This window comes from Hoplias malabaricus, unplaced genomic scaffold (assembly GCF_029633855.1).
Source record: "Hoplias malabaricus isolate fHopMal1 unplaced genomic scaffold, fHopMal1.hap1 scaffold_137, whole genome shotgun sequence".
NCBI lineage: Eukaryota > Metazoa > Chordata > Actinopteri > Characiformes > Erythrinidae > Hoplias > Hoplias malabaricus.
Genome location: NW_027100907.1, coordinates 81,843 through 102,500, shown reverse-complemented (window position 1 = coordinate 102,500; position 20,658 = coordinate 81,843). Strand labels below are relative to the sequence as shown.

Here is a 20,658-nt window from a genome sequence, read left to right as displayed (position 1 = left end):
CGCGTCACCGAAGGACATCGAGAACTCTCGCCAGCGACGGGGCCACGTTATTCGGTTCCTGCTTCACTGCGCCCCGCCCGGCTGCCAATTCACAGACCTGTCTTTCGTCCATCACACGAACGTTCCCACTTGGGTACAGAGCCTTCAGAAACTGGGTTACGCTTCGACAACCGTTAAGTGTTACCTGCACAGCGCCAAGGCGTTCGTCTCCCACGTCGCTGCCTTCGACCCAGAGACCGCCGGGGTCAGCCCCGAAGAGCTCCAGAGGCTGAAGCTGACCTTCGCCAAGGCTCATCGGGACATCGCACGCACGATTCTGGGCCATCGCCAGCGCGTGAAGAGAGCGAAGCTGAGTCGCTTGCCGCAACCTTCGGATTTCAGGGTCTTCCTAAGCCACGCTAAGACCCGAATCCCAGAGCTCATAGACGCGGCCCGGACGGGGGACACCGCCCGCCGGTCGACGCTACGGATGCTCCAGGGGTACCTGCTCGGCCTTTTGTCTGTCTTAACCGGTCACCGGTCGGTTGTGTTTCTCAACCTGACGGTTGGAGAGTTGAGGCAAGCCAGCACCACGGATGGCACCGGCTTCGTGGTTTATGTTCGTGAACACAAGACCAACGCCTCGTTCGGGGACGCTCCGATCGGGTTGTCTGCCACAGAGCTGGCCTGGTTGACCGCACTCAGCGACTTACACGGAGCCCGGGACGGGTTCGTGTTCTTGGACAGGGGGAACCAGCTGCGCAAGCCAAACTCACTGCTTCGGATCGCGTGGACGGATGCGGGCCTCGGAGGCGCGGTGGCCTTCAACCTGATCCGCACGGCTGTTTCGAACCAAGTGAGTGTTGAACTTAATCCGACTTATGTGGGCTCTTAACCCCGGCCTTCCTACTTCTGACACCTCGCACCTCTGTTTCAGGTTTCGACTCTGCCGGCCGAAGATAGAGATCGAGTGACGACAAGCATGTGCCACTCCAACATCACTGCCCGGGCCTTCTACCGAGCCGGCCTCTCTGCGGCCGATGTGATGCGGGCTCGTGAGAACCGTCTTTCCGCCCTCGAAACGGCCTGAACCGGACCCTCTTCAAAGCGCAACCCAGCCGGGATTCACTCCGTGTTTCTGCACCCCCGTGGCTTTGATATGTTTTACTGCGAAATAAATACATTTATTTCTGAATCCCCAAACAGAGTGTTCCCGTGTGGTACTTGCTTCGGTTTGGAGATGGAGGGGGGTGGAGATTGGGTGATCCTCCCAGAGGGAGACTTTTTATGAGGTCCGACCGGCCTTAAGACTTAAACGATCAGTGGTTATGGGTTAACTTAGTCGGCGGGCGGCCCGTTCCACCGCCCCGCTAAGGGAGCAGTGGTCGGAGGCCTATGGACCTTAGGCAGTTCACCGGGGTGGGTAAACTTACCTTTAGGCACCCGTCGCATGAATATAGGAGACCATTTGGCTTTTTTGGCCCCGGAAACCAGCCACTTCTCCGGGCATATATAGAACCAATCCCCCCAGGGAGGGAGTTGGAACTAAAGGTCATTGAAATTAAATGGGTTTAACAGTTAACTTTGTCGGCGGGCGGCCCGTTCCACCGCCCCGCTAAGGGAGCAGTGGTCGGAGGCCTATGGACCTTAGGCAGTTCACCGGGGTGGGTAAACTTACCTTTAGGCACCCGTCGCATGAATATAGGAGACCATTTGGCTTTTTTGGCCCCGGAAACCAGCCACTTCTCCGGGCATATATAGAACCAATCCCCCCCAGGGAGGGAGTTGGAACTAAAGGTCATTGAAATTAAATGGGTTTAACAGTTAACTTTGTCGGCGGGCGGCCCGTTCCACCGCCCCGCTAAGGGAGCAGTGGTCGGAGGCCTATGGACCTTAGGCAGTTCACCGGGGTGGGTAAACTTACCTTTAGGCACCCGTCGCATGAATATAGGAGACCATTTGGCTTTTTTGGCCCCGGAAACCAGCCACTTCTCCGGGCATATATAGAACCAATCCCCCCCAGGGAGGGAGTTGGAACTAAAGGTCATTGAAATTAAATGGGTTTAACAGTTAACTTTGTCGGCGGGCGGCCCGTTCCACCGCCCCGCTAAGGGAGCAGTGGTCGGAGGCCTATGGACCTTAGGCAGTTCACTGGGGGCGGTAAACTTACCTTTAGGCACCCGTCGCATGAATATAGGAGACCATTTGGCTTTTTTTGCCCCGGAAACCAGCCACTTCTCCGGGCATATATAGAATGAACCATCGGGGGCTAAGGGCAGATAGTCAAGTCAGTTATACCGATCGAACTCTCTTGAGTTTCGGCTTAAAGCTCTGGCATTTGCCGTTGGGACTTAGAGTTTTTTTTTTAATAAAGAGGGGAGGCCGGGCTTACCTCCACCTTAAGCCCAGAGGGTGTCCCAGTCCTCGGGCTTGTGTATTCGCATCAACGGGGTCCATGGAAGTCATTTTAGACATCCAGAGGGGAGGCAACCCAAACCATCCCCTTAGCCCAGAGGTGTGCCACTCCTCGGGCTTGTGTATTCGCATCAACGGGGTCCATGGAAGTCATTTTTAGACCTCCAGAGGGGAGGCAACCCAAACCATCCCCTTAGCCCAGAGGTGTGCCACTCCTCGGGCTTGTGTATTCGCATCAACGGGGTCCATGGAAGTCATTTTTAGACCTCCAGAGGGGAGGCAACCCAAACCATCCCCTTAGCCCAGAGGTGTGCCACTCCTCGGGCTTGAAACTTCGCATCACCGGGGTGTATGGAAGTCTTTGGTCCAGTTCTGCCAGTGCTCGTTGTCGAACTTAGAAATATTTCTAATTATTTTTAGACTTCCAGAGGGGAGGCCGAGCATACCAACCCCTTAGCCCAGAGGTGTGCCAGTCCTCGGGCTTCGGTATTCGCATCACCGGGGTCTACGGAGGTCTCAACTTAGGTTTTGAAAACCTCCAGAGGGGGGGCCGGATTAACCACCACCCTAGCCCAGAGGTGTGCCAGTCCTCGGGCTTCGGTATTCGCATCACCGGGGTCTACGGAGGTCTCAACTTAGGTTTTGAAAACCTCCAGAGGGGGGGCCGGATTAACCACCACCCTAGCCCAGAGGGGTGCCAGTCCTCGGGCTTCGGTATTCGCATCACCGGGGTCTATGGAGGTCTCGACTTAGGTTTTGAAAACCTCCAGAGGGTGGGGGCATATCTTATCCCCACCCTAGCCCAGAGGTGTGCCAGTCCTCGGGCTTCGGTATTCGCATCAACGGGGTCTACGGATGTCTCGACTTAGGTTTTGAACACATCCAGGGAAGCAGAGCGGACATTCCCATTATTTCAAGCCCATCGGGAAGCCACTCTTTTGGGCATAGCGTTTCGCATCGCTGTTACCCAAACTTACGTCTGATTTAATGCCTCCCTAATATCCCGACGGCACCAGGCTGAGAAACCATATGCCCACAGGATTTGAGGCATTGGAACCTCGTTCGCATAGCCGACAACGATGAACCTCCCTCGGACTCGCTACGAGGCTTGAGGAGGGTCCTGATTTTCTTAAAATCTCAGGTGAGGGATTTAGAAAATTTTCACTTTAAAACCACAGACCTCCAGAGGAGAGACCGGGCTTATCACAACCTTAGCCCAGAGGGCGCCACTCCTCGGGCATGTCACTTCGCATCACCGGGGTCCATGGATGTCTCGACTTAGGTTTTGAACACATCCAGAAGGGGGGGCCGGATTAACCACCACCCTTAGCCCAGAGGGGTGCCAGTCCTCGGGCTTTAAATTCGCTTCGCCGGGGTCTATGGAAGTCATTTTTAGACCTCCAGAGGGGAGGCAACCCAAACCATCCCCTTAGCCCAGAGGTGTGCCACTCCTCGGGCTTGTGTATTCGCATCACCGGGGTCCATGGAAGTCATTTTAGACATCCAGAGGGGAGGCCACCCTAACCATCCCCTTAGCCCAGAGGGGTGCCAGTCCTCGGGCTTTAAATTCGCTTCGCCAGGGTCTATGGAAGTCATTTTTAGACCTCCAGAGGGGAGGCAACCCAAACCATCCCCTTAGCCCAGAGGTGTGCCACTCCTCGGGCTTGTGTATTCGCATCACCGGGGTCCATGGAAGTCATTTTAGACATCCAGAGGGGAGGCCACCCTAACCATCCCCTTAGCCCAGAGGGGTGCCAGTCCTCGGGCTTTAAATTCGCTTCGCCGGGGTCTATGGAAGTCATTTTTAGACCTCCAGAGGGGAGGCAACCCAAACCATCCCCTTAGCCCAGAGGTGTGCCACTCCTCGGGCTTGTGTATTCGCATCAACGGGGTCCATGGAAGTCATTTTAGACCTCCAGAGGGGAGGCAACCCAAACCATCCCCTTAGCCCAGAGGTGTGCCAGTCCTCGGGCTTGTGTATTCGCATCAACGGGGGTCCATGGAAGTCATTTTAGACCTCCAGAGGGGAGGCAACCCAAACCATCCCCTTAGCCCAGAGGTGTGCCAGTCCTCGGGCTTTAAATTCGCATCAACGGGGTCCATGGAAGTCATTTTAGACCTCCAGAGGGGAGGCAACCCAAACCATCCCCTTAGCCCAGAGGTGTGCCAGTCCTCGGGCTTTAAATTCGAATCACCGGGGTCCATGGAAGTCATTTTAGACCTCCAGAGGGGAGGCAACCCAAACCATCCCCTTAGCCCAGAGGTGTGCCAGTCCTCGGGCTTTAAATTCGAATCAACGGGGTCCATGGAAGTCATTTTAGACCTCCAGAGGGGAGGCAACCCAAACCATCCCCTTAGCCCAGAGGTGTGCCAGTCCTCGGGCTTTAAATTCGAATCACCGGGGTCCATGGAAGTCATTTTAGACCTCCAGAGGGGAGGCAACCCAAACCATCCCCTTAGCCCAGAGGTGTGCCAGTCCTCGGGCTTTAAATTCGAATCACCGGGGTCCATGGAAGTCATTTTAGACCTCCAGAGAGTGGGGCCGGTCTTACCACCACTCTTAGCCCAGAGGGCGTCACTCCTCGGGCATGAAATTCGGATAACCGGGGTCCATGGATGTCTCAACTTAGGTTTTGAACACATCCAGAGGGGGTGGCCTCACTTACCACCACCCTTAGCCCAGAGGGCGTCACTCCTCGGGCATGAAATTTGCATTACCGGGGTCCATGGAAGTCATTTTAGACATCCAGAGAGTGGGGCCGGTCTTACCACCACTCTTAGCCCAGAGGGCGTCACTCCTCGGGCATGAAATTCGGATAACCGGGGTCCATGGATGTCTCAACTTAGGTTTTGAACACATCCAGAGGGGAGGCCACCCAAACCATCCCCTTAGCCCGGAGGTGTGCACCTCCTCGGGCTTGAAATTCGAATCACCGGGGTCCATGGAAGTCATTTTAGACCTCCAGAGGGGAGGCCACCCTAACCATCCCCTTAGCCCAGAGGTGTGCCACTCCTCGGGCTTGTGTATTCGCATCACCGGGGTCCATGGAAGTCATTCTAGATCCTCCAGAGAGTGGGGCCGGTCTTACCACCACTCTTAGCCCAGAGGGCGTCACTCCTCGGGCATGAAATTCGGATAACCGGGGTCCATGGATGTCTCAACTTAGGTTTTGAACACATCCAGAGGGGAGGCCACCCAAACCATCCCCTTAGCCCGGAGGTGTGCACCTCCTCGGGCTTGAAATTCGAATCACCGGGGTCCATGGAAGTCATTTTAGACATCCAGAGAGTGGGGCCGGTCTTACCACCACTCTTAGCCCAGAGGGCACCACTCCTCGGGCATGAAATTCGCATCACCGGGGTCCATGGAAGTCAGTTTAGACCTCCAGAGAGTGGGGCCGGTCTTACCACCACCCTTAAGCCCAGAGGGCGTCACTCCTCGGGCATGGAATTCGCATCAACGGGGTCTACGGATGTCTCGACTTAGGTTTTGAACACATCCAGGGAAGCAGAGCGGACATTCCCATTATTTCAAGCCCATCGGGAAGCCACTCCTTTGGGCATAGCGTTTCGCATCGCTGTTACCCAAACTTACGTCTGATTTAATGCCTCCCTAATATCCCGACGGCACCAGGCTGAGAAACCATATGCCCACAGGATTAGAGGCGTCTGAACCCCTTTCGCATAGCCGACAACGATGAACCTCCCTCGGACTCGCTACGAGGCTTGAGGAGGGTCCTGATTCTCTTAAAATCTCAGGTGAGGGACTTAGAAAATATTCACTTTAAAACCACAGACCTCCAGAGGAGAGACCGGGCTTATCACAACCTTAGCCCAGAAGGCACCACTCTTCGGGCATGTCACTTCGCATCACCGGGGTCCATGGAAGTCTCGACTTAGGTTTTGAACGCATCTAGAGGGTGGGGGCCGGACTTACCACCACCCTTAGCCCAGAGGGCGTCACTCCTCGGGCATAAAATTCGGATAACCGGGGTCCATGGAAGTCAATTTTGACCTCCAGAGAGGGGGGGCCTGGCTTACCACCACCCTAAGCCCAGAGGGCGTCACTCCTCGGGCATGAAATACGCTACACCGGGGTCCATGGAAGTCAGTTTAGACCTCCAGAGAGGGGGGGCCGGGCTTACCACCACCCTTAGCCCAGAGGGCACCACTCCTCGGGCTTGAAATTCGCATCACCGGGGTCCATGGAAGTCTCGACTTAGGTTTTGGAAACCTCCAGAGGGGGGGCTGCACTTACCACCACCCTAAGCCCAGAGGGCGTCACTCCTCGGGCATGAAATACGCTATACCGGGGTCCATGGAAGTCCTTTTAGACCTCCAGAGAGGGGGGGGCGGGCTTACCACCACCCTTAGCCCAGAGGGCACCACTCCTCGGGCATGAAATACGCTACACCGGGGTCCATGGAAGTCAATCTAGACCTCCAGAGAGGGGGGGCCGGGCTTACCACCACCCTTAGCCCAGAGGGCATCACTCCTCGGGCATGAAATTCGGATCACCGGGGTCCATGGAAGTCAGTTTAGACCTCCAGAGAGTGGGGCCGGTCTTACCACCACCCTAAGCCCAGAGGGCGTCACTCCTCGGGCATGAAATTCGGATAACCGGGGTCCATGGAAGTCTCGACTTAGGTTTTGGAGACATCCAGAGGGGGGGCCGGGCTTACCACCACCCTAAGCCCAGAGGGCGTCACTCCTCGGGCATGAAATTCGGATCACCGGGGTCCATGGAAGTCAGTTTAGACCTCCAGAGAGTGGGGCCGGGCTTACCACCACCCTAAGCCCAGAGGGCGTCACTCCTCGGGCATGAAATTCGGATAACCGGGGTCCATGGAAGTCTCGACTTAGGTTTTGGAGACCTCCAGAGGGGGGGCCGGGCTTACCACCACCCTTAGCCCAGAGGGCGTCACTCCTCGGGCATGAAATACGCTTAACCGGGGTCCATGGAAGTCAATCTAGACCTCCAGAGAGGGGGGGCCGGGCTTACCACCACCCTTAGCCCAGAGGGCATCACTCCTCGGGCATGAAATTCGGATAACCGGGGTCCATGGAAGTCTCGACTTAGGTTTTGGAGACATCCAGAGGGGGGGCCGGGCTTACCACCACCCTAAGCCCAGAGGGCGTCACTCCTCGGGCATGAAATTCGGATCACCGGGGTCCATGGAAGTCAGTTTAGACCTCCAGAGAGTGGGGCCGGGCTTACCACCACCCTAAGCCCAGAGGGCGTCACTCCTCGGGCATGAAATTCGGATAACCGGGGTCCATGGAAGTCTCGACTTAGGTTTTGGAGACCTCCAGAGGGGGGGCCGGGCTTACCACCACCCTTAGCCCAGAGGGCGTCACTCCTCGGGCATGAAATACGCTTAACCGGGGTCCATGGAAGTCAATCTAGACCTCCAGAGAGGGGGGGCCGGGCTTACCACCACCCTTAGCCCAGAGGGCATCACTCCTCGGGCATGAAATTCGGATAACCGGGGTCCATGGAAGTCTCGACTTAGGTTTTGGAGACCTCCAGAGGGGGGGCCGGGCATACCACCACCCTTAGCCCAGAGGTGAGTCACTCCTCGGGCATCAAATTCGCATCACCGGGGTCCATGGAAGTCAGTTTAGACCTCCAGAGGGGGGGCTGAGCATACAACCACCCTTAGCCCAGAGGTGTGCTCCTCATCGGGCATGAAATACGCTTCACCGGGGTCCATGGAAGTCATTCGAGACCTCCAGAGGGGGGGCTGGGCACACCACCACCCTTAGCCCAGAGGTGAGTCACTCCTCGGGCATCAAATTCGCATCGCCGGGGTCCATGGAAGTCAGTTTAGACCTCCAGAAAGGGGGGCCGAACCTACCACCAACCTTAGCCCAGAGGGCGTCACTCCTCGGGCTTCAAACTCCCATCGCCGGGGTCCCATGGAAGTCTCGACTTAGGTTTTGAACCGTTCCGGGGTCACCTCCAGTGAGATAACGCGGAAATCTCACTATATTCATGCCCACAGGCGAACCAGAGCCTTGGGCTTGTCATAGTTACATACGGTGTACCCAAACTTTCGTCTTTTCTAAAGGAACCCTAATGTCCTGACGGCACCGCACTGGAAACCCCCATGCCCTCTGAATTTTTACCTCTCCGAGGTGCTCCGTTTTGGGCTTGCTACCTAGGGCGAAGAGGGTCAGAAATTTTTCTAAGTCCTACTTTAAAACGTCCCACTGGGAGACCACTAGGGTTAGCACTTTGCCAAAAAATCACGGCTGAATGCAATTTTCACGCCTCGCACCCTTTGTTCGTTTAGATTTAACAAAAAAATCAACCGACCCCCCTTTTTAACAACGCTTTGCCGAATTTAGCTCACTTTTCCCGGCCTGGAATATCTCACGCTTGCCCCCCACGGTACTTACCTCCGGGGAAGACACCCCCGTCGCTGCCAACGCCCATGCCCGGCCCAGGCTCACCCGACTCGGCCTCGCTCGCTCCATCGCCCGCTCCAAACCTCCGGGGAGAAGACCCCCATCGCCGCCAACGCCCATGCCCGGCCCAGGCTCACCCGACTCGGCCTCGCTCGCTACATCGCCCCGCTCCAAACCTCCGGGGCTGGACCTCCAGGAACCCAGCGCACCTCTCGAACCTATCCGGCCCACACTTAAGCACTCCTCCTCGGACTAAACCATCCAGCCCGCGCCGCTGGAACGAGCGCCCACTGGAAGACCTGAGCCTCAAACCCGCGTGCATTGCGGTTCTCTATCTCCCCGGGCTCGGAGCACTTTTCTCGGCCATGGGACCTCCAGGGGGGGCCCTTCATGGCTCCGTCAATATTCCTTTAAGTCTCACTCCGCCCACTGGAAGACCCGAGCCCCAAACCCGCGCGCTTTACGGTTCTCTATCTCCCCGGGCTCGGGGCACTTTTCTCGGCCACGGGACCTCCAGGGGAGGCCCCTCTTGGCTCCGTCAATATTCCTTTAAGTCTCATTCCGCCCACTGGAAGACCCGAGCCCCAAACCCGCGCGCTTTACGGTTCTCTATCTCCCCGGGCTCGGGGCACTTTTCTCGGCCATGGGACCTCCAGGGGGGGCCCTTCATGGCTCCGTCAATATTCCTTTAAGTCTCACTCCGCCCACTGGAAGACCCGAGCCCCAAACCCGCGCGCTTTACGGTTCTCTATCTCCCCGGGCTCGGGGCACTTTTCTCGGCCATGGGACCTCCAGGGGGGGCCCCTCATGGCTCCGTCAACATTCCTCTAAGTCTCATTCCGCCCACTGCGATACCCGAGGTCTTTAACCGCGGCGTTCACGGTTCTCTATCACCCCGGGCTCGGAGCACTTTTCTCGGCCATGGGACCTCCAGGGGAAGCCCCTCTTGGCTCCGTCATCATTTCTCTAAGTCTCATTCCGCCCACTGGAAGACCCGAGCCCCAAACCCGCGCGCTTTACGGTTCTCTATCTCCCCGGGCTCGGGGCACTTTTCTCGGCCATGGGACCTCCAGGGGGGGCCCTTCATGGCTCCGTCAATATTCCTTTAAGTCTCACTCCGCCCACTGGAAGACCCGAGCCCCAAACCCGCGCGCTTTACGGTTCTCTATCTCCCCGGGCTCGGGGCACTTTTCTCGGCCATGGGACCTCCAGGGGGGGCCCCTCATGGCTCCGTCAACATTCCTCTAAGTCTCATTCCGCCCACTGCGATACCCGAGGTCTTTAACCGCGGCGTTCACGGTTCTCTATCACCCCGGGCTCGGAGCACTTTTCTCGGCCATGGGACCTCCAGGGGAAGCCCCTCTTGGCTCCGTCATCATTTCTCTAAGTCTCATTCCGCCCACTGGAAGACCCGAGCCCCAAACCCGCGCGCTTTACGGTTCTCTATCACCCCGGGCTTGGGGCACTTTTCTCGGCCAGGGGACCTCCAGGGGAGGCCCCTCTTGGCTCCGTCAATATTCCTTTAAGTCTCATTCCGCCCACTGCCATACCCGAGGTCTTTAACCGCGGCGTTCACGGTTCTCTATCACCCCGGGCTCGGAGCACTTTTCTCGGCCATGGGACCTCCAGGGGGGGCCCCTCATGGCTCCGTCAACATTCCTCTAAGTCTCATTCCGCCCACTGCCATACCCGGGCTCGGAGCATGTACTTCGGCCATGGGACCACAAGAGGGCGCCCTTCTTAAGAAATTGCTGACATCCAGGACCATTCAAGGGAGCAACCTGCCTCCCTATGCCCGCCACCGGCTCCCTCTAACCGGTGTACGGACTCTCGGGGCCCGCGCCCCCAGAGAACCAGAGTTTCAGAAATTGCACTAAGTCCAGACATCCAGGACCATTCAAGGGAGCGACCTGCCTCCCTATGCCCGCCACCGGCTCCCTCTAACCGGTGTACGGACTCTCGGGGCCCGCGCCCCCAGAGAACCAGAGTTTCAGAAATTGCACTAAGTCCAGACATCCAGGACCATTCAAGGGAGCGACCTGCCTCCCTATGCCCGCCACCGGCTCCCTCTAACCGGTGTACGGACTCTCGGGGCCCGCGCCCCCAGGGAACCAGAGTTTCGGAAATTGCACTAAGTCCAGACATCCAGGACCATTCAAGGGAGCGACCTGCCTCCCTATGCCCGCCACCGGCTCCCTCTAACCGGTGTACGGACTCTCGGGGCCCGCGCCCCCAGAGAACCAGAGTTTCGGAAATTGCACTAAGTCCGATTTTCGCCCACTACGAGACCTAAAACCGTCATCCAGGATTTCACAGGGGAGTACCCACCTCCCCTATGCCCGCCACCGGCTCCCTCTAACCGGTGTACGGAGTCTCCGGGGCCCGCGCCCCAGAGAACCAGACCTGGACCGCTCCGGAGGGCCGGGGGTTTGCTTTCGCCTTCCCCCCGACAAATGTTTGAGTGGACGGGATGACTTTCAATGGATCGCGGTATATGCACCCGCTCTGCCACTTACGACACCCGCACTCCGAATCAGGTCGTTTACGAGTCATTTCACACCCGGATCAAGAGACATTTGCTTTGACGAGGGAGGTGGACCGAGGCGTTCATTAGCCCCGGTCCGGTTCCAGTGTCATGCGGCTCTCGTCACCGGCGGTGGGGAGGAAAGCACCTCCCACCCCGGCTATCCAAGACCAAGCTCACCGATGCTGGGCGCGGATGTATCGCTCCTTCTAGGCGGGATTCCGACTTAGAGGCGTTCAGTCGTAAGCCCTCGGATGATAGCCTTGCACCAGTGGCTGCACAGCCAAGCGCGAGTACCATGTATCCGAACCTGCGGTTCCTCTCGTACTGGGCTGGATTACTATCGGAGCAACGGTCAACATCAGTAGGGTAAAGCTAACCTGTCTCACGACGGTCTAAACCCAGCTCACGTTCCCTGTTAGTGGGTGAACAATCCAACGCTTTGCGAATTCTGCTTCGCAATGATAGGAAGAGCCGACATCGAAGAATCAAACGGCGACGTCGCTATGAACGCTTGGCCGCCACAAGCCAGTTATCCCTGTGGTAACTTTTCTGACACCTCCCGCTTAAAACCCAAAAAGCAGACGGAAGGATCGTTAGGCCCCGCTTTCACGGTCCGTATTCATACTGAAAATCAGGATCAAGCCGGCTTTTGCCCTTATGCTCTACGGGAGGTTTCTGTCCTTCCCTGAGCCCGCCTTAGGACACCTGCGTTACGCTTTGACAGGTGTACCGCCCCAGTCAAACTCCCCACCTGTCACTGTCCCCGGAGGGACTCGCCCCGGGCACGGAGGCCCGCAACATGAGTGTAACCGGACTCACTGCCAAGCGACCCACCCAGGGCTTAGCACCTTGGAACAAGGAACCCCCAGCAAGGAAAGGGTTCCCACCGACACCTTCACCGGGTTAGAGAGGTAACGGTAAGAGTAGTGGTATTTCACGGACAGCCCGCCTCGGGTGCTGGCCTTCGGCGGGCTTCCCACTTATTCTACACCTCCTATGCAGCCTCTCAATGACAGACTAGAGTCAAGCTCAACAGGGTCTTCTTTCCCCGCTGATTCTGCCAAGCCCGTTCCCTTGGCTGTGGTTTCGCTAGATAGTAGGTAGGGACAGTGGGAATCTCGTTAATCCATTCATGCAGGTCACTAATTAGATGACGAGGCATTTCGTTACCTTAAGAGGGTCATAGTTACCCCCGCCGTTTACCCGTGCTTGGGTGAATTTCTTCACTTTGACATTCAGAGCACTGGGCAGGAATCACATTGTGTCAAAACCGTCCGAGAGCCTTCACAATGCTGTGTTTTTATTAAACAGTCGGATTCCCCTGGTCCGCAGCAGTTCTAATTCGGCTGTTGGGTGCCGGTCGAGAGAACCACCTCGGAGCTGCCACCCCTCCGAGGCGAGACTCACACCCGATAGATCCACGAGGCCTCGGCTCGTCACACCCGTCTCCAGTCACACTGCTCCGGTCCGGTCCTCCCAAGCCCCTACGGCCGGCGACGCATCCGCACACAACTCCAGAGTCTTCCCCCCCCCACGTCCGAACGGGAGTACGGAAGGCCGCGCTCGCGAGCCTGGCCGGGACCCGCCGATGGGCCTCGGAGCCCGGCCGACTTCGGGAAGGAAGGGCCGAAGGACGAGACGCACCGGAGGTTCGTCCCCTAAGGACGCACCCCCGCCGGAGTCCCATCCACGACCGCCTCCCCCCGGCACCGACCGAGTCCCCTAAGCACCACCGGGAGGGAACACCGGCTGCCTCGCGCGGCTGCGACCCACGCACTTTAACCGACAGACGCAGGAGTCAACCCGGGCGCCGTGCGCTTTTGCCCCGCATGACCCTCAGGGCAAGGGCGAACCAGAACCAGAACAGCCCTCGGCCTACGCTTCAGCTAAAGGGCCCGACCGAGCCCAGCCATTAGAGCCAATCCTTATCCCGAAGTTACGGATCTATTTTGCCGACTTCCCTTACCTACATTGTTCCAACACGCCAGAGGCTGTTCACCTTGGAGACCTGATGCGGATATGGGTACGGCCTGGGGGGAAATTCACTATACCTCCCCCGGATTTTCAAGGGCCGATGGGGAACGTCCCGGCTGCCTCACGGATGCATGCGGCGCCTTTCAGAGCGTTGAGCCCCTTTCTCGGGACAATCCCATTCCAGGGCGCTCCAGCTCTTTAGCAAGGAGAGTGAATCCTCCCCGGGGTTCCCACCGACGTCTCCGGGTTCGTTTGCGTTACCGCTATGAGAGCGCCTTCTCGGCACTCAATCTCCCCAATCCCAGGTTCGGGGATATTGGCCCGATCCCCTTTCGGTCAGCGGGGGGCAGACGAGACCATCGCCCCAGCGTTTCCGAACGGCGTTCGCCTATCCCTTAGGACCGACTAACCCACGGCCAAGCGCTGTCGGCGTGGAACCCTTCTCCACTTCGGCCTTCAAAGATCCCATCTGAATATTTGCTACTACCACCAAGATCTGCACCCGCGGCGGCTCGACCCAGGCTCACGCCAGAGGCTTCAGCGCCACCGCGGCGGCCCTCCTACTCGTCGCGGCATACGGTCCGTGTTTCAAATCAGGGATTGTGACACCTGCGACGGCCGGGTATGGGCCCGACGCTCCAGCGCCATCCATTTTCAGGGCCAGTTGATTCGGCAGGTGAGTTGTTACACACTCCTTAGCGGATTCCGACTTTCATGGCCACCGCCCCGCTGTCTATATCAACCGACACCTTTCCTGGGGTCTGATGAGCGTCGCGTCGGGCGCCTTAACCCGCGCGTTCGGTTCATCCCGCAGCACCAGTTCTGCTTACCAAAAGTGGCCCACTTGGCACCATCATTCGATGCCCGGCTCCAAGCCTGCGAGCCGGGCCTCTTACCCATTTAAAGTTTGAGGGTAGGACGAGGCCATTTCGGCCCCGCAGCCTATGATCATTGCTTTACCGGATAAAACTGAGTCTGGTGCCAGCTATCCTGAGGGAAACTTCGGAGGGAACCAGCTACTAGATGGTTCGTTAAGTCTTTCGCCCCTATACCCAGGTCGGACGACCGAATTGAACGTCAGGACCGCTACGGGCCTCCACGCAGGGTTTCCCCTGGCTTCGCCCTGCCCAGGCATAGATCACCATCTTTCGGGTACCACCGCGTATGCTCTTGCTCCACTCTCCACTCGGTGGAGAGCAGGCCGGTGGTGCGCTGTCAACCCAAACATTGACGGGGTGCATCAGATCCCACCTCAGCCGACGCGCGCCGGCCTTCACCTTCGTTGCGCCTCCGGGGTTCAAGCCCCTTTGACTCGCATACGCGTTAGACTCCTTGGTCCGTGTTTCAAGACGGGTCGGTCGGGGTCCGAACTTAGCCGCTGACCTTAGGCGTTTTGGCTGTAGGCCTGGATCACCCCCCGTATTGCCGTAGCGGGCCTAGCCCGGGGCTGAGGACAGCCCAACCGGCCCGCTTTCGTCCGAACGATCAGGGGGGGCCCCATCCCCATCCCGAAGGAGGGGAAAACGCGGAAAGGACATTACTCCGCGGCCCCGGCGTTATCGGCGAAGTCGGAGCGAGGGGCTGTAGCGGAACGCCCGTGTCCGGGGGCCACGTGGGGCTCCCTTCTCCGGACGGACCTACCTTCACCCTCGGGCCCTTCCAAGCCTAACCGGAGCCGGTCGCGACTCACCCACCACGCGGGGGGAAGTACACCTGACGGGCCGAGCCTTCGTACGCCCGAGAGGCCCGAAGTCGAGAGGCGAAGCTCAGGGCCGAGCAGGGAGTGGGGTCGCCCCCACTCTCGCCCGGATGAACTCGCCTCCGAGCCACGGAACCACACGAGCGCGGGCCGTCCGCCCGGCTGAATCCCCCGGGGGGGTCTTCTCAGTCCCCCGACCGTTTACCTCTCAACGGTTTCACGCTCTCTTGAACTCTCTCTTCAAAGTACTGCTTTCAACTTTCCCTCACGGTACTTTGTTCGCTATCGGTCTCGTGCCGGTATTTAGCCTTAGATGGAGTTTACCACCCACTTTGAGCTGCATTCACAAGCAACTCGACTCCGGGAAGCCCGATCTACCCGGCGGGATGCGGGACAATACCGGGCCTTCACCATCTGCGGAAGACACTTCCTTGCAAAACTTGGTCCCGCGTCCGCACCGAGACCAAACGGACTTCCGTACGCTACATTTCCCGGCCCACCCCGGTCAGGGGAAAGTGGGATTCAGCGCTGGGCTCTTCCCTCTTCGCTCGCCGCTACTAGGGGAATCCTTGTTAGTTTCTTTTCCTCCGCTTACTGATATGCTTAAGTTCAGCGGGTTGTCTCGTCTGATCTGAGGTCGCACTACGAGACTGTTTTGCGGGGCGCGGGGGGCGCAAACCCCCCGGCCGCTCGCCGTATTACGGTACCCACTCTCCGACGGCGGCGGAGAGCCCAGCGGGGAGAGACTATGACGGATTGGACCCGGACCTAATGGCTCTCCCTACGTCCGGAGCTCTCGCCACACGTCGGGTTTAAGGCCCGAGTCTGGGTTTAGGGAGACGAAGGGCCGTCCGAGGTGGAGGCCCTGCGAACTCCCAGCCGCGGTCTAGGAAGACCGATCGATGGGTAAACCGACCCTCAGACAGGCGTGGCCGCGGGATGGACCCCCGCGGCCGCCATGTGCGTTCGAAATATCGATGATCTGTGTTCTGCAATTCACATTATTTAACGCAGGTTACCGCGTTCTTCATCGATGCACGAGCCAAGTGATCCACCGCTAAGAGTTGTATGAGGTTTGTGCCCGGCCCGTTACAGGCCGGGCGAAGGAAGCCATTCGAACACGAGACAACGTTTGACAATATTTCAAGCCGGGTGCCTCCCCCCCCGTGGAGGGGGGAAGGTCATTGAACCTGGGCGTCACCACCGGACCGAGGAGTTACGGCCCGGGGGACGATCGCCCGAGTAGGTGCCCGAGACTTACGTGGTTTAGGAGACCGGGTCTAGGCCCCACCGTTCCCGGCGAGGCCCAGGGTTTGGTTCGCTGCGTTACGGGTCCCGGTCTAAGGCATTCAGGCGTGCGCTCAAAGCCAAGCTCTCCACCCCGGAGGGTATGAGCGAGGCCCGGTGGTACGCTCCCAAGTCCCCCGCTTAGGGGAAGGCGCTGGGTAGATCCCACCTAGTCAGGACCGGCGGGCACCGGCCGTCTCCTTCGGGTGTTTAAACGCATCCGGGGTTCGTGAGGCCCCTTCAACTCGCGCACCGGCCTTAGACTATTATACGGTCCGTCTCTGCGAAGCCAACATCGGGGTATTTGCATGCGCTCTTAAGCTCCGCTCCAACCCCGTGAGGGGAAAGAGTTTCGCCCGGCGGTACGCTCCCGTCCACCACCACCCCCTGTGCCGGGGGGATGGGTTCAGGGAGATCCCACCGAGGCCGGCGAGCACCGGCCAACGCCCTGGGGGTGAGTAAGCCCCTTTGACTCGCGCACGCACAATCAAGCCTTCAACGATCAATGGTTGGTTTAACGACCCGGCGGGCGGCTCCGGCGCCACTCTCCCCCCCGCGAACGAGGGGGGCGGACCGGGGTACCTATGCACCTAAGGCGGTCCTCGCATAACCCCGAGTTCCGAAGCCGGCTCGCTACGTCCACCCACCCGGAGGGGGAGAGACTCACGTCGGCCGACGACGAAAGGTACGAGGCTTCTGCGGTCCATACCTTGAAGGTACCCGCCGGGGGAGGTTTGGCCTCTCGAGTCCGACTCGACAACCGGCCGTGGCCAGGTCACCGTTAATGATCCTTCCGCAGGTTCCCCTACGGAAACCTTGTTACGACTTTTACTCCCTCTAGATGCCCAGGTTCGATCGACTTCTCACCTCAACGAGGCAACCCCCCGGTAAAGGGGCACCTCGGAGATGGTCCGAGGACCTCACCAGGCCATCCAATCGGTAGTAGCGACGGGCGGTGTGTACAAAGGGCAGGGACTTAATCGACGCGGGCTGGTGACCCGCGACTACTTGGAATTCCTCGTTCAAGGGGAAAAGTTACAATCCCCTATCCCCAGCGGGGAAGGCGTTCATAGGATTGCCCAGGCCTTTCGGCATAGGATGGATGCACATGCTGAACCAGCCAGTGTAACTCACGTGCGGCCCCGGGCGTCTAAGGGCATCACAGACCTGTTATGGCCCCGAAATCTCATACGGCTTTGCCTTGCCCCGGATCGCTCTAAGAAGTTCAGCCACCGACCGACGAACCCCTCGGGCCGCCTGCCCCCACAGGGACCCAAGGGAGGGCCGTGTAACTTTTTAAGGCACAGGGTCTCGTCCGTTATCGGAGTTAACCAGACGAATCGCTCCACGAACTCCCAACGGCCATGCACCACCACCCACAGAATCAAGAAAGAGCCATCAATCTGTCAATCCTTACCGTGTCCGGGCCGGGTGAGATTCCCCGTGTTGAGTCAAATTAAGCCGCAAGCTCCACTCCTGGTGGTGCCCTTCCGTCAATTCCTTTAAGTTTCAGCTTTGCAACCGTACTCCCCCCAGAGCCCAAAGACTCGTGGTTTCCCTCACGCTGCCCGGCGGGTCATGGTCGCTAGCCTCACGCCGCCGGATCGCGGGTCGGCATAGTTTACGGTCGGAACTACGACGGTACCTGATCGTCTTCGCTCCCCCGACTTTCGTTCTTGATTAATGAAAACATTCTTGGCAAATGCTTTCGCTTTCGTTCGTCCCACACCGGTCAACGAATTTCACCTCTATCGGTGTGGTACGAATGCCCCCGGCCGTCCCTCTTAATCATTGCCCTCGGTCCTTAAAACCCACAAAATAGGACCGTGGAAGCCCCGGAGCCCCACTCCGGAACGATCAGCCGTCCCGAAGGAGAGACCCCGAAGCCCCGCGGAGGGCCCTATTCCATTATTCCTAGCTCAGTCAGACATGGCACGTGTCGGCCTGCTTTGAGCACTCTGCTTTATTCAAAGTAAACGCTCCGGACCCTCCAACCCACCGTGCACCGCAGTGAAGTACCCAGCTAAGGGCTTCTCCGCGGCCGGCGAGCAGAGGACACCGGCGGGTAGGGACCAGGTCCCAACATCCACCCAGAGACAGGGGGTCACCCCCGAAGGAGCTTCCCACGCCATCCCGGACAGTACAGGGGATCCGAGACCTGTCCCCACATCCAACTACGAGCTTTTTAACTGCAGCAACTTTAGCATACGCTATTGGAGCTGGAATTACCGCGGCTGCTGGCACCAGACTTGCCCTCCAATGGGTCATCACTCACGGACATAGATTGAGTTCATTTCGATTACGCTCCACAGGATCATAGGACCCGCATCGATATTTTTCGTCACTACCTCCCCGTGTCGGGAATGGGTAATTTGCGCGCCTGCTGCCTTCCTTGGAAGTGGTAGCCGTTTCTCAGGCTCCCTCTCCGGAATCGAACCCAGATTCCCCGTTACCCGTGGTCACCACGTTAGGCACGTAGCCTACCGTCGAAAGTTGATAGGGCAGACACTCGAATGATACGTCGCCGCCCCGGAGGGCTTAACGATCGGCCAAAGGTTATCTAGAGTCACCAAAGCGACCCGACCGGAGCCGGGAGGGTTTTTCGGTTCTGATAAATGCACGTATCCGGGGGACAGGGGCCGGGAGAGCATTTCACGCCGACCCCCAGAACCCTTCCAACGCTTCGTTTGCATGTATTAGCTCTGGAATTACCACAGTTATACCAAGTAACGTGTGGAGCGATCAAAGGAACCATAACTGATTTAATGAGCCATTCGCAGTTTCACTGTACCAAAACCCGTGTGTACTTAGACTTGCATGGCTTAAATCTTTGAGACAAGCATATAATACTGGCAGGATCAACCAGACCGACCCCCCTTGGATCTCAAACCCCGGATGGGGAAAGAGAGGGGGCGCATGGCGCCCGTGAGAGTGATCTCAGGGGACACCAGCGAAGAGGATCGAATGCGACCCCGCTGTGGGGGTCTGCAATCGACTTGGCAACTTGGAAAACGTATGATTCTCGCCCGGACGGTGCAGGCTAGGGGCCGGGTCCTTCCCTCAAACGGATCCCGACCCTAAGGCACCACCGACGCGGACGTTGAACGGACCTACTGTTGGATCGACCGGCCGACTAAGTCCCCCTCGGAACCGTTCTGGACAAGCGGACATGCCTCTTACGGGCATCCACGAGCCATGGAGGCTGGGAGCACAAGGTGGGGAGGATCGCTCTAAGCACTGTATTTAGGCTTAGAAGCCTGCCCCTGGTGCTCCGCGTATACCGAGCTCGAACGGCCGTAAAGGACAGCCGTTAAGGGAAGAGAATGGAAGAGAATCCTGGCCCCCTCAAAGCGCGAGGAAGTCGGCATTGGTTTTACGGTACGCCCCACCGGAGCCGTCTGATGTTCAGAAGACGAAGGGTTTTGCCCTCAATCTCGTAAGGTCGAGGGCTCACCTCCGAACTTCCAGCCGCGGTCCTTGGTAGGACCGATACGCGGACAAGCCGCAAATCCTGGCCCCCTCGCAGTGCGAGGAGGTCGGCAAAGGTTTACGGTTTCGCCCCCCGGAGCCTACGGAAGTCTGCGTTTAAGAAGACGAAGGGTCGGATCCCGTAGGCCGACCCTGCGAACTTCCAGCCGCGGTCTGTGGAAGACCGATCCGTGTCACCTCTAATGCGCTCTTTGCCTCCGGCCGTTTCCAGCCGGGGGCCCGGTGGTGCGCTCCCACGTCCCGCTCAAAGGAGGGGAAAGGTCGGGAGATCCCACGGACCGGCGGATGACCGCCGGCCAACGCCTCGGGGGGTTACGCGGCCCCGTCGACTCGCGCACGGGCAAATTTATGGGTTTAAAAAGGGGGAGAATCCTCATACGTTCGACCCCCCGGTGCCCAGGGAAGTTGACCCTCCCCGGGCAGGCATATCGAACGAATCATCGGTCGGAAAACTCTCTCTTTCGGGACGGGGGAAACCCCTCATACGCTCGACCCCCCATGCCCAGGAATGTTTTACCTTCCCAGGCATACATCGAACGAATCATCGGGGTGGACACAACGGGCTTATAACAATCGACGGGGCGGCCCGTTCCACCCGCCCCACAAGTGGGCAGATGGTCGGTGGCCTATAGACCCACAGGCAGTCCCAATACCACCGTGATACGAGATCCGGGGTTGGGACTTGACCTTAAAGGTACCCGGTCGAGGCGGACCGAGTGGAAGCCACTCGGATTTATGACAGTGGTAGGCCCCACGGACCTTGGGGACCACTCCCCATCGCTCTGCCCGGCACCTGGCTCGGAAACCGGGACTAATTTTGGCAGTAATACGCTATCGGTCTTGGTTCTCATTGGTTCATACACCCAAGATGGGCGAA

The 20,658-nt window shown here is 58.4% G+C and overlaps 1 non-coding gene and 1 pseudogene across 1 annotated transcript; both read right to left on the bottom strand.

Annotated features, from left to right (window-relative positions):
* Nucleotides 1-11,254: 11,254 nt before the first annotated feature.
* On the bottom strand, nt 11,255-15,645 carry LOC136682365 (28S ribosomal RNA; annotated as a pseudogene).
* Nucleotides 15,646-15,917: 272 nt separating this feature from the next.
* LOC136682364 (5.8S ribosomal RNA) lies at nt 15,918-16,071 on the bottom strand. Its single transcript, XR_010798609.1, has one exon. It is a non-coding gene; the product is annotated as a 5.8S ribosomal RNA (ribosomal RNA).
* Nucleotides 16,072-20,658: the final 4,587 nt, after the last annotated feature.